The sequence below is a fragment of the Panthera tigris genome, chromosome C1 (genome assembly GCF_018350195.1).
Source record: "Panthera tigris isolate Pti1 chromosome C1, P.tigris_Pti1_mat1.1, whole genome shotgun sequence".
Classification (NCBI taxonomy): domain Eukaryota; kingdom Metazoa; phylum Chordata; class Mammalia; order Carnivora; family Felidae; genus Panthera; species Panthera tigris.
The window spans coordinates 128,437,523-128,462,006 of record NC_056667.1 but is presented as its reverse complement, the minus strand read 5'-3'; positions in this window follow the sequence as shown (position 1 = coordinate 128,462,006).

The following is a 24,484-nucleotide window of genomic DNA, read 5'->3' as shown; positions in this document are numbered from 1 at the left end:
GTGGTAGGTGAAATGTACGTCTCTCCACCAGAGCCAGATGTGACTTCTCATGATTTCAGTGATCTTGGAGTTAAAAAAGTGATCAGGACAAGAGAGAATAAGAATTACAGCAGTCACTAACAAACATCAACTTCTGCTGGATGGGAATAGCAAAGATGCCTTGCTCTGCCTGTGGAGTCAATTGTTTGGTTAGTCGACATGGCAGTTCCCTGGGAAAATCTCTCTCGTCCATTATTCTCCATACTTCTGAGTTTGCCTTCTGAGGGGATCATCTCTGATGTTCAAATTCAGGTTGAATCCCTTCCCAGTGGATGCACAGCATGTATAGCCTGCTTTCTCTTTGTGAGTCTGTGGGTGCAAGATGAGGGATGTGTTGTGGGATGTGAATAGAGACAGTCTTAGATTTGAACAAAGGCCACTGTTGGCCAAGTAAGGCCTAGAAGTGTTTTTGGAAATAGAGTTCTCTCAGAAACTTGATAGGCATTCATCTATTTGCTTCCAGTCAATTCCCTGTGCAAGTAACCATACTCAAAGATCTCACCTACACCTCACCTATGGATTTTCATCTTTTACTTTCTGGTCCATGTGCTCTAGCTATTCTCTAAACTTAAATTATTGTGGGGCGCCTGGGTGGCTCAGTTGGTTGAGCATCTGACTTTGGCTGAGGTCATGATCTTACAGCTTGTGAGTTCGAGCCCTGAGTCGGGCTCTGTGCTGACAGCTCAGAGCCTGGAGCCTGCTTCGGATTCTGTGTCTCCCTCTCTCTCTGCCCCTAACCCACTCGCATTCTGTCTCTGTCTCTCTCAAAAATAAATAAACATTAAACAAATAATAAACTTAAATTATTGACAATTACCTGAAAGAATTTCAACTGCTCATTTTTACTAAAAAAGACTACCCTCTTAGCCTACTTGTAAGAGCCCTTGTTTTTCTGGAAACTAAGGGTGCAACTTTGCCATAGGAAATTGTATTTCCTTAACATTAAGGAATGGAAACAGTTCTTTTTCATAACTCCACGAAGGGCCAAATTATTTAACTCTCAGCCAATATAGATTATCGGCTCATATAGAGGGTTTCTCCCTTAGAAATTTCCTACTCTTTGTTTAAGCAATTGCATAAATAGAAATCTATCCTTTAGAAAAATGTGCATACTCTTTACTTGAGTTTGAATCTGAAATGTGGTTACTAATAGATTTCTTTAAGAGAGAAACTACATATATTCTTGAATAAAGGAGACCCGAGAAAGCCGTCAGTGGAATTGGGAAAACCCTGGAGGGGTTCCAAACCCAAAGAGGAAACATAGCATTTGGAAGTGCACAGATAGACATTTGTCTTGTGAAGAGCTATGCCAGGTGTCCTGACTTATTCCCATGCATGGAAGCCAATGCCAGTACTGAATTCATTCCAGGGGCAGGGAGGGGCACAGGGAAGAATTAGGACTATTCTTCAAAGAAACTGAAAGATATGCCTAAGAATGATTAGAGCTTCTACTGATGTAATTATGGTAACTAATCAGTTGACTTCGAGTTAATAAAAATAGATTATTCAGGTGGGCTTGACCTTTAGTTACTTAGTTACTCGAGACCTTTAAATCTTGGTTTAAAAGAGTTGAGAGAAGTCAGAGATACTCAAAGTAGGAGAAGCACTTGATGTGAGGGAGGTTCTCTATTGCCGGAAGGGTATATATGTCAAGCAAGGCAGGCAGCCTGTAGGAACTGAGAGTGGCCCCTATCTGACACGGTGGAAGAAAACAGGGACTTCAGTCCTACAACCACAAGGGCTTTTATTCAGCTAACAATCTGAAAAAGCTTGAAGATAGATTCTTCCGTAGGGCTTCCAGACAAAATCTCAATCTGGCCGATTCCTTGATTTCAGCCTAATACCTAGAGCAGAGAACCCAACCATGCTGGGCCTGACTCCTGATCCACAGAAACCAAGAGAATGATCTTATATGAGATTTTGTGTTGCTATAAGCTGCTAAATCCATAGTAGCATGTTATTTATCAACATAAAACTAGTATAAGGAGGGGAGTGTTCTCTGTCATATTTTCCTGCTTATGCACTCTGGAGAGAATCCTAGCAAACACAGGATTCAAAAAACAGTAAGTACCCAAGGGTTAAGGGAAATTACAATCAATGGAAAAAGACAATCAAATTCCAATAATAATATAATTTTATTATCTGTATTAATAATGTTAATTATATTAATCTTAATAATATTTAGATGGCCAAATATCAGCAGATGTTTGAGGAAAACAAACAGCACAAACTAAAGGCCTGAGATAGACAGACAGACATTGGCTCCAGAAGCAATAGGTATAATTCAGAGAATCAAAAGGTAACTTTGAAAAAATTTCAAACTACAAATTCAAATGGTTTTGAAAGGAGGAAAGATTGGTATAAGAAGAAAGCAAACAGAGAACATAATGTGGTCCTTGAAAAGTAACAATGCAATTGCTGAAATTTAAAGAGCAATCAATAGAAATGGTAGAAGTAAAGTTTAAGCAACTAAGAATATAATGAAAAAGAAATATAAAGGCATTGCAAATATGAAGTATGTGGCATGATTTACCAATTGATGGGGTGTTAGTAAAAATTAAACCTCTGATTCTCCCTCGAGTCTGTTCCGGTGAGGAGATAGGCCTTTATTTCCTTCTCTGTTCAAGCATCCTGCCAAATCTCACGTAAGCACTACTTACAAACTACATAATAATGCAAATTCAGTATTTTTGATTAATTTCTAGAATCATTCTTTTTTTTTTTTTTTAATTTTTTTTTTCAACGTTTTTTACTTATTTTTGGGACAGAGAGAGACAGAGCATGAACGGGGGAGGGGCAGAGAGAGAGGGAGACACAGAATCGGAAACAGGCTCCAGGCTCTGAGCCATCAGCCCAGAGCCTGACGCGGGGCTCGAACTCACGGACCGCGAGATCGTGACCTGGCTGAAGTCGGACGCTTAACCGACTGCGCCACCCAGGCGCCCTAGAATCATTCTTAAAGGCACAGAAGACTTCAATGTAGTTAGGGAAGACAATGTAAATGCTATCCATACAGCTTTCTAACATTGGGGTTAGATTTTTTTTCTCTCACATGCTACATTCTTCTGATACATGGTTCCTCTGAGTATTGCTCCTCCTTTAAAATCCTAACTTCCTGTGTCTTATTCCCTGACAACATCCTTCCACACTACTCTCTTTAGTATTTTCAACACCCTGGGCTGAGGTTTCAAAGCCACCAACTAATGTCTCGCTGTTCACCACACCTATAGTTCTGCTGTCCTTAACCAGCTCAGCTTCCAAAGTCCACGGTTATAACAGCTGTTTACCTCTCCACTACTCTTTCCCTCTTCTGTACTCACCTAAAAACTGTCAATCTCAGTGATTCTCAGTTGTCTGTCATTTCGTGTCTTGCAATCACACAGCTGAGAAAAAAACTTTCCAACAGTGTTGATCTGGTTAGCAATTAATCCTGAGAAATCCTACTGAATTTCTGTATTATGTCTGCTTTCATGCTCTCCAAAATGGCTTCTTTATAACTTATTTCTCCTCAGAGCATCTACATCCCCTCCCACAACTCCCTCTCAGAAGATGGTGTGCTCAATACTTTTCTGATAAATGAATATAATCAGATGTTAGCTACTTTATCATCCCACCTCCATATCTACTAATTTATCTGCATCTGTACCCATATTTTATGCCTGTCTTCCATGACTATGGATAAATGACCTTATCTGTACCTGAGGCATTCCTTCCAGGTTTTTCCTGCATCTCATCCCCTCTTGTCATATCAGGTGTAAGAGCTACTTTAGTTTTGTCCTCTTTACAACAACATGCTCTCCCTCTATCCCTGAATTATTCCCTACAGGACACAAATAAGCTCTCATATCACCTCTTCAGTGTGAGTACATTATTTCTTTACTCTCCTTTTGACTCAGCTTCCTGATGGTGTTCTGTGTAGTTGTTGTCTCTATTTCCTTCCCTCCTTTCTTCAGCCCACTCCAAGATGACTTCGGTTCCTGACTCCTCTGAGAACACACTTGTGAGTGTGATCGATGACCTGTGGAGGGCCACGTCGATATTCCGTTTTCTCACTTGACTTTCCTCTCACTTGCTTCTTCAGCAGCTTTGGACACTGTTCACCCTATACTCTTTTTCTTGAAAAACTTTCTTCTTGGGTTTCTTTGCATTCTCTAGTTTTTCTCCTTTCTTATTGACCACTTTTCAGAATCTGCTGCTGGCAGATTGATATCTGATTGTCCTCAGCATAATATCTAAATGGAAGAGTGCTCTGAGGTTCCTTCTTAAGTCATTTCTCATCTCCATTTACCCACTCTCTCCTAAGATGACTTCATCTAGTCTCATTGCTTTACATACAAGCTATTTGGAAATAATTCATAAATATATATCTCAGGACTGATCCCTTCTGGAATTTCAAATAAGCATATTCCACTGTCTGCTTCCTGTCATCACTTGGATATCCTTTAGGCATCTCAGATCTAGCATGGACATACTGGCACTCTTGATGATTGCAACATTTTCATCTAAACCGGCTTCTCTTGAGCTTTCCTATCTCAGTAAAGAGCACTACCCATTTCCAGCTTACACGAATTATCTGTATTCTGTTACCCACACTTGGCATCCAATTCATTTTCAAATTTTGTAAATTCTACCTTTAAAACATATTCAAACCAGGTCTAATCATCACGATCTTTCACTTGAATTACAGTAATAGTTTCCCAAGTGGTCCCTCTAATGTAATGCCTGTTCTTCCCATTCCTACCATCCATTTGCCACACATTAGTTGAAAGAAGCTCCTAGAAATGTCTATCAGACCATGTTCCTATGCATCTGCACCATGCTCTGAAACCTCCAAAGACTTTGCATCATGCCTAGAATCAAATCCAAACTCTTCACCCTGTTTAAAACGACCTACATTATGTCTGACTCCTGCCCAACATACTGATTTCATCTCTTATTACTCTCTTTTCCATTTGCCTGTCCCTTTGTTTCTTACTCCCACCTTAAGACCATTACACCAACCATTCTCTCTCAACTTAAAAGCCATCTTCTTATAGAGGTCTTCCCTGACATTTGGTCTAAGGATCGCTGCTCTGTCACTTGAAGATTTTTTTATCTGCATCACTCTTATCTCTATCTGAAATTTTTCTTATTTATTTTTTGGTCTTATTCCAATTCTAGCATGTAAGCAGTGTGAGAATAGGAATTTTCATGTCTATATTATTGTATCTATAGATCCTAGAAAAATTCTGGAACATGTTCAACAGGTATCCTTTTCTCATGATCCTTCTGGTCTTCAGAGCCAACAACAGCAGGTTGAGTCCTTCTCATGTTGCCATCTCTCTGGTTCTTTTCTATCATCTCTCTCTCTGGTGAATAGGTAGCCAGGAGAGAGAGAGAGAGAGCCATCTCTCTCTCTCTGGTAGCCAGGAAGGATCCTCTGCTTTTAAAGACTCATGTGGTTAGATTGGGCCCACTTGCATAATCCAGGATACTATCCCCATCTCAAGGTCCGTAACCTTAATCATATCTGCAAAGTGCTACTTGCCATGTAAGGTAATAGACTCACAGGTTCCGGATGATTAGGGTGTTGATATCTATGCGGACAGTTATTTAGCCTACTATACTTTTTAGGACTCATAGATTTCCATGCTTTCGGCCTCTAGGCTTCTTCTAGAAACTCAAGTACATGTTCATGGGGATCCTATTCCTGTACAAATCCAGACAGTTTTAGGGCCCGTGTGGATGTACCTATAGGTATCCTGCCTCAATGCCTGTAAATGAGTGTGTTGAGAAAGGTGGGTGGACTGACACAGAACAAGCATAGTGATTAAAATGATCATTTGAAATGTTATTCCGCTTTTATCATTTTAAAAATATAATATTTAGAAAAATCAGCTGCTACTTTTATATGAGGTGGCTTTTTATATCTAATTCTCAAAGCAACCCAGTAATTATGAAGATGAGAACTGCACAATGAAATTTAATTTCACCAGGATAATAACAAGAGAAAAAAAATTCTTTCTTTTTTTTTTTATTTTCAAGGAAGATTGGAAATTACTCCTTCCCATCCTTCTTTGCAGTTTCTAGGCTATGCTCCCATAATGGATTTTTATCTGTTTTATAAGTAATTTCCTTAATATTTCAATGGTCACAGATAGTGAGGATTGCATGTCTCTTCAGGAAACATATATTTCATCAGCGCTGTCACAGTCTAGAGTCTCAGAGCTTGTAGACTGATGTTTTCGCCCATTCTTGCTATCAAACACATAGCATAGAAATAAATGTTTGTCTATTTGAGACTTTAATGAAATTGAAAACATAGTAACATTTTTCAATGTCAACAAGCTCATTTTCTTGTTTAGATGCTAATGTTGGTTTTTCCTGAGGATTCAATCCTCTAATTGTGAGTCATGAGTTTTCTTCCCTATGTCCAAATGCTTGATTCCTGAAAATGGCTTGAATTATGGTGGGTGGTGTTCAGCTCCAGAGAGGACTAGATATTTTTATTTGCCTAAAACCTATGATATGGGGTAAAGAGATCACAGTGCAGGAGTAAATGTAGTGCTTGGGCTGTACTAAAAAGTTTTTACCATGATTTGGAGGGCTTAGGTACCCAGCACTGTGAGAGGAGCTGAGCAGACTCTGTGTCCTTTATTTGTTTGCTGGTGTTATCTTTACTTCCATTTTACTGATGAGGAAATGAGCTCAAAGAGATAGTAACTTCCTAAGTTTTTACAGTAAGTGTGTTAAGCATATGACTACAAAGCCTTGCCATCTTCCACTGCCACTTGGTCTTCACAACTACTGCCCATACCCATCCTCCTACTGGGCCCTGGGGTAAAGTACTAGGGAGGGAAAGATGTCCTGTCTTTCACTCTTTTCCACCTCTCTTGGTTTCTATCACTTTAATTCTACGGTCTGGCAATTCCACAATACTTTCACTAAGCTAAGTCTAGTTTCTGTTCGCAACTCCAGGGTGTCAAGAGTTTCTTTTTTTAAAAAGTCATGATATCAGATCTTGGTTAATTCATGCTCTTTTGGGCCCCCTTGCCACTTATTATTAGTATTAGTATTAGTATTAGTATTAGTATTAGTATTAGTATTATCATTATCATCATCATCATCATTATTGTTATTAATTTCCTTCCTCCCTTAGTCGCTCCTTTGCACATTCCTGTTGTAAACATCTGTTTTATTAGTGGTTGCCTCACATCTTTTGAATACCTTCCCAATTTGAGGCACATTCCCTCCATTATGAGTCCTGGCTGCCTGAGCCCTTTCTCTCATTCTCTTGGGCTGCCTGGGTCCGGGCAAGGGATCTGGGCCACAAAACAGACACATCCATGAAAAAAATTTTTTTGAATTTGGACAAGATAAAAATTTACTTTTCTGTTTTGAAAGAGTGAACATCTACTATCCTGCCTGGTATGATGTCTCTGCTCTATGAAGTCCACTGGGACACAGGCTTCTTTCAGATGACTACTTAACCAATCCTAAGGAGTGACTCAACTTCGCTGTGTCAGAAGCTGCCCCACAATGCTTCTGAATATCCCCTGTTAGCCAAAACTTGTCACATGGCCACATTCAGCTTCAACAGAGGCTGGGAAATGTAATTTTTACTCTGAGCAGCCATCATGTGACTAACTAAATGTTCTATTACAATGGAAAGAAACAATATATATTGGGGTTATCTCCTACAGAAGGGAGCAATATGAGGACATAGAAATCACTGACTCCATCTTTTAGTATACTTTGTAATTCCCAGTGGTTTCAAGCATTTTGTTACTCAGAGGCATCTAATATCCATTCTTGAGTCTGGCAGGTATAAGCTGTGATATTTCAATGAACTGAGATGTAGGCACCACATGTTGATAGCAGTGGCTTTTTTACAAGAGATCATACTGCAGTGAACGTTGCCCATGGCTGTGGTTCAGTGATCTCCTGGTGATCCTGTAAGCTAGCTGATATCCCTTAATAAATTCTATTTTTACCCAAACTAACTGTAGTTAGAACTTATAAACCATAGAGTTATGGTTTACAAATAAGAACCATCTCCTTGGGGCACCTGAGTGGCACAGTCAGTTAAGTGTCTGACTCTTGGTTTTGGCTGAGGTCATGATCTCACAGTTTCATGGTTCAAGCCCTCGTCCAGCTGTCCGCTGGCAGCGCAGAAGCCTGCTTGGTATTCTCTGTCTCCGCTCTTTCTGCCCATACCCCACTCATGCTATCTCTGTCTCTCTCAAAATGTATAAGCTAAAAAACAAAAAACAAACAAACAAAAAAACACCTTCTTAGCAGTTTCTGCAGAAGAATGATCACAGTCTTTTCTGTTTTTCTTGAACTCAGCTAGCCAATGACCTCTTCTACCTTTTGGAGTAAAAGTCAATAAATAATAGCTCCTCCAGTCTTCCTTTCCATCACCTTAAAATTTCTTACTTTCATTGTCTTGCCCTTCCCTGTTCTTCTGTCCTGAGGATGATGTGTCCCTGCTCATCAGGGAGAAGTTCTCTAGCTTTGAGGTTGAACTGAAGCCTTCCATTTCCTTTGGATCACGCTCTAGAACTGCCCTACTCCCCCAACCATATTCATACCTTATATCTTAAATCTCTTCCTCTCTTCTGGCTCTTTCCACTCAGCACACAAACTAGCTTGGGTTCCTTCTCTTAATGTTGCTACCTCCCAACACAGCTACTTCTCTAAGCTGCCATTCCATTTCTTCTACTTTCTCTTCCATTTCTTCACTCACTCACTCCTAAGCCTTCTATGCTCTGGCCTCTTCACCCACCAATTTACTAAAACTACTTAAAAGTCATTCAAAAACTTATAATATCAAAATATGAATATTATTTCTTACCTAATATCCCCATATTCTTTGCCCCACTGGCACCTCTGTCTTAAAATTAAGTTTTCTTCTTGATTGGTGAATAAGAATTATTCTGATTCTCTTTGCCGTTAATAGCTATTTGTCCACCTCATTTTAATTTTTTTTTTAACATCACCTGTAAATCCTCATCAGCAACAATCTAAGCCTGCACCACATTTTGTGCTCCCAATGGCGTCATCCTTCACTAATTTGCCCAAGTCAGTTTGCTGAGGGTGCTCCATGTTTCCCTCTCCTTTAACCCAAGCATGCTATCAGTCATCAAGTTCTGCCAGTTCTACCCCAAGAATGTCTCTCAGTTTTCCTTAAAATCCTTCAATGGTTTCTCCTTGTTCTCAAATTAAATTCCAGTCCTATAACATGACTTATGATCTGGCTCTACTTACCTTTCCCACTTTGTCTCTTAAGAGAAATCACCCCCTAACTGGACTCATCTTTTCTCTTGTCCTTGAGAATCTTAAACATTCCATTCGCTCTACCTGGAATGATATTTTTCTTACTCTTGACTTGAGTAATTCTTATTGCTCCTTTAGGTTTTCAGCTTAGGTGTTACTTTCTCTGTGAAATTTTTCTGATCCTCTCCCTACTTTGTCCCATATACTTCCAAATTATAACACTTAATGCCATATATTAGAATTGCCTCTTTGCTTCTTTATTTTTCTAACTAGATAATAACCTCTCTAAGGGAAGTAATTGTATTACTTTCATTTACCATCACATTTACAGTGCTCAACAAATATTTGTTAAATTAATGATCCTATTGCCTCTTTTATCTCATAAATGTAGGAGTTACGCAGAATCCTATCCTTGGTTTCATGCGTAACTAAATCTTAGAAACCAATGATATCATCTAGAGCTTTATCACTCTTTACACTTAGGAGCCCCTACACTTACGAGACATACTTTCTACATGCTTAGCTTCTTCAAACTATTTACCCCTCAGACTTATATCCTTCTTTGTATTCCATTCAGTCTCTGTCATATTACATGTCTTGGCATACACTAAATGACCATATCTTCTCATTTCTGAGTTTTTGAGTATGTTATTGACTTTGCCTATAATAATATGAATTATCTCTCTCATACTTCACCTCTTATAAAGCTTCCTTGAGTTGTCAAGACTAGTTTCAGTCCCTCTTCTAAGTCATCTTGTAATATGTGCTTATCCATATCAGATCACAGTGTATTACAATTACCTTGTCAAGTTTCCCCATGTCTATTTTCTTCACTATCTTTCTCCAGTATGTAGAAAGTGACTGGCACATTATAATATAATATAATATAATATAATATAATATAATATAATATATATTGACTAATTTACTACATTAATTTTTATATTTGAGGATTTTAATGTTAATACCTATAAATAAACTCAGAAACTATCTCACTCAGCTTTTGCCATAAAAATGCTGCATAACAGACCACACCAAAACTAGGTGGCTTGGGGCACCTGAGTGGCTTGGTCAGTTAGGCCTCTGACTCTTGATTTTGACTCAGGTCATAATCTGATGGCTCAGCTCCTGAGGTTGAGCTCCCTATTGGACTCTGCACTGAGAGCCCAGAGCCTGCTTGGGATTCTCTCTCTCCCTCTCCCTTTCTCTTTGCCCCTCCCCCACTTGTACAGCTGCCTATGCAACTCTCTCTCAAAATAAATAAATAAGCATTAAAAAAATAAAGTGGCTTAAACTCAAGATCTTATCTCTTTCCCTCATGAGTTTTTAGGTCACCTGAAGCTCACTATAAGTAGGTTGGACTCCAGACTCTGGGCTCCAGGATCCAGACTGGGTTCTGATGTACTACACATAATTTTCACACTCTTTGGACTGGTGGCCACCTGGTCATTTTCTTCTTATAATGAATGTCAGGAGTCCCAAAGCCAAGCCAAAGCATACAAGCGTATTTAAGGCCTCTGCCTGTGTCTCATCTTTCCAAGTCCAATATCAATAAGGCAAGGGAATTTACTCTTCCCACAGTGGGAGTGGCAAGGGAATTAATATTTGTTGAACAGTAATCTAAACCATCACAAATGCTTCTTAAAAACACTGGCAAGAATAGATACTGAGCTCTCTCTATTGTAAAAACCAGTAAAAAAACAAGATTAAATATCCCCAATAAAATAATGCTCTTGGCATTGTTTCTGCTTCTCAATTTCCGGTTTGTTCACTGGAGATTCTTTGGCATGGTAGTGAAGTGATGAAAACAAAGATTCTCTCAGACACACAAAACCTTAAAAAACCAGATGTGTTGCCTGTGTCTTCAAATAATTTTATTATGGTCGACAGTAACATCATATATCTCAAAAATTCTTTGTAGACATGGATTTGACCTGCCTAATTAGAATATAAAAATGACATTGAAATCAGTACAAGTTAGGATTAGAAAATATCAAACATTAACATGAAGCCAAAAATCTAAATCCATCTGTCCTCACAGATTCCCCTTTGTACATATTTGTCACCTTCATGTAGCTGGATTTGTTTTTTCCCTTTTCCTGTGATGAGGGTGAGTGGTAGTGGGGATGTTTTTTAATGGTTTGAAGAACACAGATATTATCTTGCACATGCCATTCTAGGTAACTTTTGATACAAAAGGAATCTGAATATTACAGTTAGAATTCTACTTCACTTGTTGATAATCATGAGATATCCATTAACACCAATAAAATTACTGTACCCTTTGACAAATACTTATCAGGGTATAGAGATGAAGAAATATTTTTAAAAACTGTATTTAGAAAAGGTGTTGACTTTTAACTGTGCTATTATATGAGGAACATATCCGTGTAACATACTTGCCCATTTTTTATACTAGGAATCTGTACTCTCTGAGAAAAACTTTTCAGAGCATCAAGTAGTTAGTTGGATACCATGAAGAGCAGTTCTAGGCTAAGCTAAATCCATCACCTCAGCAGATCAATTCTGCCAAAGCAGCATTGGGATTAAAAAGTGCTTAATTTCTTGAGTGATTAGAGACAGACAAATTAAAATACAATAAGATACCAAGTGTTAGCAAAGATATGGAGCAACTGGAGTTTCCTTAAATGGCTGGTGTAAAGATAAATTTAGTACAACCATATTTTTTTAAAAAATGACAGCACCAGCTAAACATACACACACCCTGTGAGTCAGCTATTAATTCCAGGTTATAGACCCAACAAAAATAAGTACTTACAGCTGCTCAAAACCATATGCAAAACCCTTCATAGCAACATAATTCATACTCTTCCCACAATGATAGCAATTTGTATATCAGTCTAAAGGAGAACAGATTCATCAGAGGATAGTCATAAAATGGAATGCTATGACAACACAACAACAAAAAACAAGCTAATGTTACATGCAATAATACTGACATGTATCAGACATATAATGCGGAATGAAAAACCAAAACACAAAAGAATGCATACTGCATGCTTTTATGGATGTAATATCTGAAAACAGACCAAACTATTCTAGTGGGTAGTCACTGAAGGAAGCGTTAAGAGAGCTTCTGACGCGTTGGTTATCTATTTCTTCACCTGGGTAGCGGTAACACAGGTGCATTCACTTTGTGCTAGCTCATCACTATGCCTTTATGACTTATGCATTTTTCTAGATGATTGTTGTACCTAAGCAGAAATATACTAATTAGGATAAAGAGCAGATAAACCAAAACAATCCCCAAATATGCATTGAGTGAGGTGCTTTCATAGTTTATATAGCCTTTCATTCTCACGTCTTATCTGTGAAGCAGGTATCCTTATTTCCAGGTGTAAAAAATGAATGCGGGGCTCTGAAATCTTCTGACAATGCTGAGTTTAGACAATACCTTGTCATTCTCATAAAATTTCCCCAATACAAGTGCCTGGGTCCTCTCACTTGATTTTCCCTTTTCAATCTGTTTTCAATCTGTCTTAGAAGATGGGGGAAGAGTGGTGAGCTGGATTTGGCCTATGGTTCATTCATATTTGCTCACCTCTGCTATAAATGAAACACAAGGCCAAGGCCAGAGTTGTGAGAACATGCATTGGCTCAATAAGTATTATCAGCAAATAATTTTGTACTAGGCATCGGAGCACAATCAGAAGGAAGTGCTAAGTTTTTAACCATGTATAGCTTGGGATAACATAGTATTTTAACCCAAACTCATTAAACTATAAGCCTCTACTTTTTAAGAAATATTCCCTTTTTTAGTGGTTCTTCCTGGTCTGATAGGCAGAAAGAATAGGGAATCTACTGTCAGAGTCTGGAAACTATCTGAGGATAGATCTTCTATCCATCTCCACAGATACTCTGAGCCACAGTCCAGGAGTAGTCACTAACACTGGGTCACCTTCTACATCTATGCCTAAAAAAAGTGTTCCCAGCCCTTCATACCTCATTATTCCACCCTGGGCCAGAAGAAGGCTACTAATATCCCTTCTGCATGTATCTTTCTGTCCTTGTCCACATTAAGTGGCTTTCTTGTATTTCTAATGTTCTCAGTATTAAATATTTTCTATTCAGATCAAATATGTAAAATCAGTGAGGAGAATTAGAATTTACTATAAATTATTCAAATGAACCCAGAGAAACTCTGCATGTTTTTATTTATTCTGCTCTTTAATAGCCAAGTGGTCAAAAGCAGTAGGTAAAATACCTTTTGGCACATTAGAAACTACCAGAGAGTACTTTTCTTATACAAATTTTCAGGCCTCACACCAGCGCTACTAAATTGGAAGTGCTGTGAGTTGGGTTTGGGAATTATGTTTTTGTTTTTCTTTTGTTTTAATTTCCCCAGGATCTTGATGCTGTTGACCTGAATTAAATTTTCCCGAATGGCCCACAATTGCTGTGTACATAATGCTTAGAGATGATTCCACAAAAGTTGTCACTAAAGAACTGAATGCAGGCTCTAAGAAATTGCACCCCAGATGTGATTTGGGGCAGATTTATCATTCAATGTGAACCTATGATCTGACCATTTGAGATAGTGAGCTCAGTTCAGGGGACCTCTCTATGGGTCACTCCAAAATGATCACCTGTAGCTTTATTTCTTTAATCTTGATTACCAAACGATCAGCTTTGCTGCCTGTTTGGAGAATGTAATGGTGTTTTCTAGTTTATTTTCATCATCAGTAAATTGCTGATCCCTGCCAAAGTTCACTGAAACAGCCAACCATACAGTCTTCAAAATAGTTCACATCAATAACATGAATTTGAAAGCCCTCTCATACCTTTCTTGGCAGCTACAAACTGCTGACTCACACACCTTTCCCTGTCGAGTGTGTTTAACTTCATATTGCAGCTTAATAGTTTCATTCCAAAACAAAGACTGGAATTGGAAAGCACAGGGGAAAAAATGCAGAAGGTGGAATGAAATGAAAGTTTCAATGTATGTTACCATATATAGGAATCTTAAATTATCTCTAAATAATACACAAGCAAAGACATAAGGCTGAAACGAATTGGTGACAGCATGTGTTATCCAGACTCAACTTTCCATCTTTTCTCCTAGAAAGGATACAAAGAACAAACTCACTTTGTTGAATGTTTTCCAATTCAGGCATTTCAATCTCAACTTCAAACTTGTCACTTAAGTTTCTGGATGATCCAGTGAAGAGAGCTAGTTCACCCATCATTTCAGCCAAAATACTGGCTCTTTATTATTGAAGCATGATGTTATTAAATTAGTTGCCTTTCCCAGAACAAAGTTCAATATGCTACAATTATACCTCCATTTGTCAAGTATCCAAAATTATCAAGTTTAAGAAAAGTAGTAGTCAATTTCTGGCAGCTATACAGTGAAAATCCACCTACCTTCCACCTCTACTCTGGGGTCAGATTAAAAAGTCAGCAAATAAAGTCAAGCGAAAATCACATGCAATATGGTTTTCTAAAAATGATGAACAACTCTTTGTAAAGTTCTGATAAAACTATATACGATTTTTTTTTCTGGATTTATTTGGGAGTGACAGTCCTGAAAATTCAGTAACTGTTAAAACCATGTAAATTACTTTGAGCTTATATTTAAAATGGAGCTGAGTTCTTGACTTGGGTAATTACATACAGGTTTTTCACCAACGTGTTGTCCACTGGGCACTCAACATCATCTGTGGTGCTAGAATTCTTTGCTGTGTGGGAATGTAATATGAACAGAGACTTTTCTAGCATCCTTGGCCCCCATCTACTAAATGCCATCATTATGACAACCAAAACCCTCTCCATATAAATTTCCAAATGCATCACAGAAGTGGTACCATCTCCCTCAAGAACCACTGATCCTACTGATTAGGAAACAAACATCCCTCCCAAGCACTGAAAGACATCAACCCAGCCACAGCCTGCAAAGCAGGGGTCATTACAACCTAAACTGACCTCTGTTTCAAGGAATTTGCAATCCTTTTAGACAGAGTGGCGAAGTGAATGGAATGAGAAGATCTAAGGTCCAATCTTGGTCCTGCCTTGAATTCAATAACTATGTGGGCCTGGGCAAATCACTTCTCATTCTGAGTCTTATTACCCTTATCAACAAAATGGAGGTTAAAAATAATGACTGTCTTGCCTATCTCACAGGACTGCCCAGAAAATCAGAATCAATGTGGGATCTGACTTTGTCAGCAAGTTGATTGTTAGAACTACACAGTAGTAATCCTTGATGCTCAAGAGATGTCATCAGGAGGTGGAAAGGTGGATTGTGTGGTCTCTAGGGATGTTTACAAGCCTAGGGCTGGCTGATGTTCTTGTTGTATGGATGAACTAAGTGTGAGTTCACTGTGTCCAGTAAGTGCTACTTGTAGCAATGGTTGACATCCAAGGGTCTAGGTTGGATACGCTTCTGTCTGCCTCCTCAGCATGTTTCTTATGTTGTCCCTGAGGCATAACTTCCAGGACATTCTTGTCTTTCTTTGATTCAGTCTCCTCCCCACCCTTCCCTGACACGTCCTCTGTTAAGCTATCCCTTTCCCACCCACTTATTCCTTCTGCCTTTTAAATCTACTCTCTCTCACACCTGCCCTTCTCTCTATAATAGTTTCCACTAAATTCTAAGAATGTATAACAGTAGCTCCTAAAATGGACTGCACACTGGAACCACCTGTGTTATTCCTACCATACCAGTTTACATGACACTAATTTCATGACCAGTGTTACTCACTTTAAAAAATCTCCAGTGACATATAGAAAGGCTGTTTGGTAGACTTCTGGAGTTAAGAAATTGGCTCAGGTGGGCAAGAGGCAACCAGTAACAAAGTATCCAGGGGCCTGTGAAGATTTATGTAGATTTTATATAGAGATTTTATAAGAGTAGAAAAACCACAAGGAGATTAATAAAGTACAAGGTGAGATGGTGAAAATTGGTACCAACATTCAGTATCAGTGGGTGAGCACAAATTAAACTAAGTGACTGGTCTGGATCCATATGCAATAAGCATACTGGACATTTCTCTGATGGTGCTTCTCTTGAAGTTTTAGACTTGCCTAAGGATTTTTCCCCTTGCTGTGTGAGGACAGAATCCTAATGCTGGCTTGAACAGCAGCATTGGGAAATTCATATGTTCACTGTGGAAAATCTGAAATGTAGAAATCTGAGATGGATTTCTTTTTAACTCATGAGTGCCCCACTCCCAAGTGGATCTTAGACCAGACTACAATGAGGACTTAGATTCAGCCTCTGTCCATGCACACTTGGCCAGAGCTGTGTTCTTCTATGTGTTTGAACCTTGGCCACTTACTCAGAGTCCACAATCAGCTCCTTAATTTGAGAGACATGACTCCTAACTCAAGTTTTTGGATTCATTCTCCAGGATCTTTATGAAAGTTCGTGAGCTTAACCAGCACCCTGAGCTGGCTCGGGGAGCTCCACAGGGGAAAGGCAGTCCTGCTATCAGCAATATTCATTCCCTAACTCATGTTTTCTCCATGGGCACTGAGGACCTAATTTTGTACTTTTTTTTTCCATCTACTATGTTTTGCATTTCCAGTGATGACATAAGACTTGGTATAATCGTCAGTGAACTGGGATTCAGAAGGGTCAGATTTTAGCAGGTTCTGCCACTACCAATGGAAATTTAGATTAGTATTAAACTTCTCTGAGCATTAAATGCTTCTTTACGAAAATGGGAAAGTGATACCCAGCTCATTTTGTCCTTGAGTTGCAATATAAATCAGATGAAACTCTAAATACAAACTATTGAAAGAAATACAGGTAGAAACTATCCATCTACCCATTCATTCACTCTCAAAGAGTTCATTGAGCCCCTGTTTATGTGTCAGGGAGAGCTAAGCACTGGGGCTACCAGCCAAGTGAGATGATGATGATGATCATCATCATGAAGAGGAGGAGGAGGAGGAGGAGGATATAAGTAGGAAATCATTCTAACAAATATGAGTTACAATTCTGACAAAGGCTATAAAGGAGAGGTATGTGGTTCATATGATATGTGAGATGCAACCTCCTTATGGTGTCATTTAGCTAAGCTATGGAGAATGAAAACAATTTAACCAAGTAAAGAGGGGAAGCAAGAGAATTTCAGTGACTAAAAACAGCATAAGTCAGGAGGGAGCATGCTGGATATAAAGGACCACCAATAAGCCAGTGTGTCTGTACTGGAGAGAAGGATGAGGTGGTAGACGAGGCTTGGAAGGCAGGTATGCAACAGATCACACATTGCTTTGTTGGTCATGATAAGGAGTTTTGACTTTAACCTAAGAGGAATTAAGTTTTAGAGGAAATGAAAGAGGGAGAGAGGTATGGCTGGATTTACATTTTGAGGCCATCCCTCTTATAGATACTTGACTGCATTTCTTTTCTTATTCCTTGATTTTATCTTTCATGCACCCCACCTCAAATCCTTTTGTTTACTCTGGAGGGATGGTTACTGTCCTTGGAATTTAAAATATCTGGCATACTTGTACTTAAATTTGAATTCTTCCATTTACCAATTGTATAATATTGCAGAAGGTATTTATTCTTTTCTATGTTTCCATTCTCTAATCTATAAAATGGTGATGATAATTCATCTCTTATAGAGTTTCCTATGAATAAATGAGATATTATTTGTACAGTTTCTGGCACATAATAAGTCAGTAAATGCTAGCGTTATTACCCATCTCCTCTGATAATTTACTCCTCTTGTAATCATATTTTTCAAATAGGATACATTTTAGCTTTCTTTTTTTCTTTTTAATAAGAGGGTGACATTATTGATCTATTATCAGTGGGAGATGCTATGTCATTTATTTCTTATAGTGGGGATGGATTTGCATCAAGTCATCTACAGTTGCTTCTTAGGACTTCTAAAACTAATGTCCATGCTCTGCATTTCTTCATTTAGCAATAATTTACCTGAAGTCAGGAATTAATTCATTACCCTTTTAGGATTTTGCCAAATTGAATATAAAATGATTCCAGACTCCAATGAAAGGGTTAAGCATGAGTAAATTTAGATTGTATTGGTACCACCATCCATAGTCACCAGTCAGTTTAGACAATCTTCTGCTGGATGGCTCTTATCTCTTCAAGTGGATGCAGTGACCCCATATAAAGCAGGTGTAGTTAGTTTTACAGTTTTGAAAAACAGTTCACCCTACCCAATAAGCTGTTGGGTGTGTGATGATTTCAATAATTAGGCTCCAGGAAGTATTTTAAATGAAAATGGCCACTTTTGAGCAAGACTCATTGTTGGGTAGGGTTTGACCTACAAAGAGTAAAAACATCAACATTCATTTGGAGGGAAAATTAAGATTCCCCTCACAGCCTCAAACCTTTCTTCTCTAATCACAGTGCAGACACTATCAGTGAACAGAGAATCTTTGTATTATTTCCAAGTTTCTCCCATTGTCAGTCACTGTGACAAAGTGCTGGCCAATCTGACACAATGATGAATCACTCCAGACATTGAGTTTTCATGTGGCTGTCGAGGGTTCTCAGTAGACTCTGTTGTCTGGAAATGCTACCAACCAGCACCAGGTGCTTCGCTCACGAGCAAAGCTGGGATTTTGGTAAAAATAAACAGATGCATTTTTAAGGAAAAGAGATGTGTAATATACATTTACTGTCTGTTTTTACCATGTCTTCATGTCGCTATTGATTTAAATGCCTATTAAGCAAATCCTCACTTTCCAAACTCCTTCTTGTCATTTGTCTGCTGAAATGAATTAGATTTGAGTGTACATTGAGAAGTTTAAATATTAAATAAATATCTTGTCTATTGTTTTTGGCTATAAAATAACATGTAGGCTCTCCTTTATACTTGAAATTTTAACAAACAACATAATTCTTTGCTAATAATTTTTAACTGACCAGATCTTACAAACCCAATGCTGTTGGAATTTATGATGGATTGATGCATCGTCCAATGCAAATGTACTTGTAATGTCTCCCTTAGTTTCCTGTGGAGAGCTTGTCAATACACCAGTGCCTCAAATCCATTTTCTTGGTAAAAATCCTGCAGTTTTCTGATTATTATTCACAAAGGCAGCTTCCTGAGTTATTTCTGCTCCTGCACAATATTCATGATAGCAATTTGATACCTTAGCAGTTTCAAGGTTATCAAATGATTGAAAATCCTACTGCTTACTTCAAGGTGTAACATATACAACTGTGCTGTCATCCATTATAGCAGTATAATAGTTTTTCGTAATGCCTTTCATGAACTGCTGATTTAGAAGTGTAAGCCTAACTTCTGAAGGCACTTATCAGTCTCAGACTGGGGAAGTATTGCTTAACTGGAAAACATCAGTCCGGGACTCTCTGTGCTACTTAGAAAAAAGAAACCCAAGTTTCATTTCTCTTTTAGATAGTGCTCGAGTCCTGCCCTCTGAAGTCCTTAAAATGTATTTGCAAGAAGAAACAAACAAATAAACAAAAGCCATGGTTTATCTGGTTCTCTGAAGGGCTAACGCTAATCAGCAGTGAATCTTGGAAGGAAGTATTGAATTTTGCAGTTTGTGGAGATTAAGTTAGAAGCAAGGAATTACTGAGAGAGATGATGGAGATTTTGCTAAATTAAAAACACAACAAAAATCAAGCAAATTCATGGTAAAGCTGGGAAGTAAAGTCAATCATTATTCAAAGTCCCCCGTTTAAGCTCGATCCACACATTGAATTTTGGTTTAGGGGTCTCTGGTTGGAGCAGAGCGTTGCTTGAGTGAGTTTAGAAGGTGGCATCTGTTTAAGTAACAGATGTCTGTGTCACCGAGGTGCTATATTCTCACTTTTTATATATGGGAAAATTGCTGCTGAAAGAGTTTTATTGTCTTTAGGCAAATGAAAAAAAACATATTCTTCTCCTTAAAGGGTTCCTCTTCCTGATATGAATCTACAACAACCGTAAAGGACCTCAACCTCATCATTATATATATATATATTTTTTAATCTGATAAAGTTTCTTGTGAACTATCAATTATGCATGAAATGAGGTTTGGAATTGCAGGCATACTCACTTTTATTTAAAGAGGCCCCACTGGGTTGAAGCAAATTGAGCAGGGTAAGAGGTGGTACTGTTGGCTGACCCCCTCACCTGCTGTGGCACTGACAGAGGTGAGATCTAGAGAGGTGCTAGCATCCCCCCCAGCTAGCTCTTAGGGTTTGGGGGAAGGATGCCATATGGAATGATTTTAATTTCATTCATTTGGTTGTCAGTTTTTCGAAATCTCTCCGTTCCCTTTATTTTTCAGAAGAGATGAGGGAAAGTAGAGCCATCCAAAAACACCCTCTGTGTTGACACATACAATTAACCATCACAAATATTCTGGTGACAAGATGGGAAGTCTACATAATGAACCGCTGCTTGCAGAAATACAATGGTTATCTTTACAAGAAGCACTTGTGCAATTATTTCAGTTGCAAGCTGAACTACTAATTTCTTAAATAAATTCAATTTTTAATTGAAAGCACAGAAGAGAGACAAACTATGGATATTCAGATTTGGGTATTTGGGAGACAATATGAAAATGACTATCAGTTGCTTCAAGAAAAACAATTGCCAGTATTTGTTGTCAATGATAAAATTCAACCTTTCACTTGAAAACTTGTATCCATCACCGTGAGCTTGCCAGGGTCCAATATTTAAAACATCTTATAATGAGATTGGTGATGTAATTAATAAATGTGATTTTTGATGGTGTATAATGAAATATGTCAACATTTGTAAAATTGCTTAATTCAGTGAATCAGTATCTTCCAGATTACCAATGGGAGATGTTAAAGATTCACACATAGTAAAAAGATCGATTCAAAGTACAAGATAGACTATGGACTATAATGCAACAGACTAAGAAAAGTTCATTGATAAGGTTTCAAATTGTACAAGCAACTAACCTTTGGAAAACTACTACTTGTTGATTTTTGGTGTACTATCAAGAAAGAGTATTTACAGTTATCTGAAAAAGCAATTAGAGTTCTTTTCCAACTACATGCCTGTCTGATGCCAGATTTTCTTCATATATTTCTGGGCAAAACAACCTACAACAGATTGAATACAGAAGCAGATATGGGGATCCATCTATCTTCTATTAAGCCAAACATTAATGAGATTTATACTCACAGAGGTCTCCAAAGACTATTTGTTGAATCAACTGGCTTATTAAAATAAATCTGGAAGGGCTTTGTCAAAATTATTTTCTTGTGGACAATTACAGATATTAAAGCTACTTAAGAGCTCATGAGGAGTCCCATATTTTCTAAGAGGAATTGATTCTACATCTATGGACATCATGTAGTTGTAGTAAACCAAATATTCCTAGGGGTCAGCAGCCTAGTATCTGTGAGGTCTAGTGAACCGTAAGGCCCTACCTAGCTCATTAAGCCCCATGTGCCTATTTCAGAACCTCAACATACCCTCTTCTGTGTCCTGCATTTCTCCCACGCCACCACTGCTTCTAAACCCATCAAAGAGTTTTTCATGTATGTTTGTAAATCATTTAAGTCTGCCAGAGCCTCTTGTCTTGCTTCATGTAGTTTAAGCCAGTGCTCATATTGTTCATGCTTTCCCTCAGGCTACTAAAAGCCAGATAGACTTAATGTCATTGTCAACAAGTTGCATCAATCACCACTTGCTCTGAGAAAACTGGGAGGGTATCCCATTTTCCTAGGAAATGGGAATGTAATCAGCCTCCCAGAGAGGACTCTGAGCTATGAAATTTAGGAAGAGATCTGCTGCCTATTTAAGACCATACGGGAGAAAAGAGATGGTGGCCTCTGAGGAAACCTCAGAGGTTTGTAGAGGAGACTAGGTGTAGGGTCCAGCTTAGCATCTGGCAGAAGATGGAGGATGGGAGGGGGAGGAGATATGGCAAGGATCTGAGCTTCCACAAAGGGCATAGCTCTGTTAGAAGCCTAGTTGCGAAAGTGTTCTTGTTACATAAAATTGGTTGCAGAAAGATGGAGTTCTCGTGACCTTAAGATGTCCCTAAAGTATGTATAAAGCCACTCCAGCTAGAGGAGAGGATGTGAGTCAAGGGTCTAATGCTTCTCCCTTGTCAAGACTTATTATTCCCACTGACCCTGCTTTACATCAAAACCTAACAGAACAATGACTGTTCAGTGAGTGACTCTTCCCTGAGAGGAGAGTTGTCTTCGCTCAGTGAGGTACATTTAATGTTGGGAATTTAGGTGTCAGGTTTGAGGTAGGCAAGAATTTCAGAATTTCTAATACCTGAAAATAGCCGCCACACTCACTCACTGTGCAGCAATTGCCTTATCTGAAGGTCCGAACCACTTTCTTCTATTTCTCCTATGGTCAATTTTCTTCATTTTAAAAATCAGTTTGGGGAAAGAAACCTCTGAAGATTAAGAATCTCAGAGCATACCTCTGAAGCACTCACGTGAACCGTTGGGGCCTTTGGCCCCTCCAACTAACTGCAAGTGTTTATTGATAATAAACTTGACTATTTCAGAAAACACAACACTCATTATGAAAACAAATATGACTTTAGATAAGGTTTTTACCATGACTCAAAATTATTTTGGATTATAGATGCTGAAATTATCTCCATTATTGGAGACTAGTATGATTTGATAATCCTCAGAAATCAGTTTTCAGAGACTGTTATTAAAGTCCAAAGTGAGTGTTAGAATTGAAGGAGATAGAATATACCAAAAGATCTCATAAAAACACACAGAAGTCAGTATTATTGCTATAAATGATATGAAGGCAGGTGTGGAGCCTTCATCTGAAAATGGTGAAGCTCACATGTCATCTCTGTATGTTTATTTGTGGGAAAACTATTTACAGATGTCATTAGAGTGGTCATCACTAGTGCCGTGTTTTCCCAGATAACCTAAAAATGAGAAAGGGACAGCAGAGCAGCTAAGTGGAATTCTGGTTGAGACATTGTGAGACTTTGTTGTGTATCTCAATGCCCGGAATTGAACAGCAAATGACATACTATATACCCGGGTGCAGATAGAGAGAAAACCTGTACATCTCCCTCATCATTTTCTCTTTTTTTTTTTAAGTTTTATTTTATTTTTTTATTTTATTTTTTATTTTTGAGAGAGGAAGAGAGACACAGCATAAGCGGGGGAGGGACAGAGAGAGAGGCAGACCCAGAATCCGAAGCAGGTTCCAGGCTCTGAGCTGTCAGCACAGAGCCTGAAGCGGGGCCCAGACCCGCCCACCTCGAGATCATGACCTGAGCCGAAGTTGGATGCCCAACCAACTGAACCACCCAGGCATGCCCTCTCATCATCATTTTCAATCTGCTCCATTCCTGTTCTCAAGAAAACAGACATACATCTCCCCCACCCCCCCCGCCCAGGCCCCTACCAATCTGGCCTGGATATCATGGAGGCAGGAGGTCACAGAGTAGAGTAGAAAGCAAAGTGAAGTGGATGTGTGAGCAAGAAAAAAGTAAGAGACCATGACAGAGCAATCGTGGTAAGGGATGTGTTCACACCTAGAGTAGGAGTAGAAAGCTCAGGGTCAGACAGTAGGTGCTTGCTTACTTCAGTTGAGCCTAGATCACAAGTCCTTGGACCTGAACTAACAGGCAGGTGCTTGGGGACCCTCCAGATCATGGACAGCAAATAGATTTCTTCTGGTTGGCTGACACCATTTGGTAGATAATGTATCTGGAATTCTGTATTAAAACACATTTCCAAGCTAAGTTTGGGTTGTGGGGAAGAAAGGGTTGTAATTTGTTTGCAATATATACCATGCGCATGACAAGGGTGATTGCAACCAAGGGCATTTACCACTCCTGCTCCACATGATTCTGAGTAGCCTGCTAAATGTATGACTGCCTCTTACTTCCACATTCTCAGGTTCTAAGGTCACCTTGATGCTTGGTGACATTGCCTGCTGTGAGAGATTGGCACCTGTATGACAATTACTGGCAGAGGCATTTCTATATGTTCTTGTCTTTCCATTTCTAGAAGACATGAGGAATTCAAGTCTCCATGTTCATTATTCTCACAACCCTCTTCACTGGTCATGTTCCCAGAACAATTTTCCTACGACTCTGCCAGAAATGCCTTCCATCAGTCTCCGTATTCTCCCAAATGAATGACACAGACAAAAACTAAGCTATTTGTAAGGGAGAGAGGATTCAATGGGACTATTCCCCTGGGCCACTTAGATCCTATAATAGTTCAAATGAAATGACAGCCAAATAACTT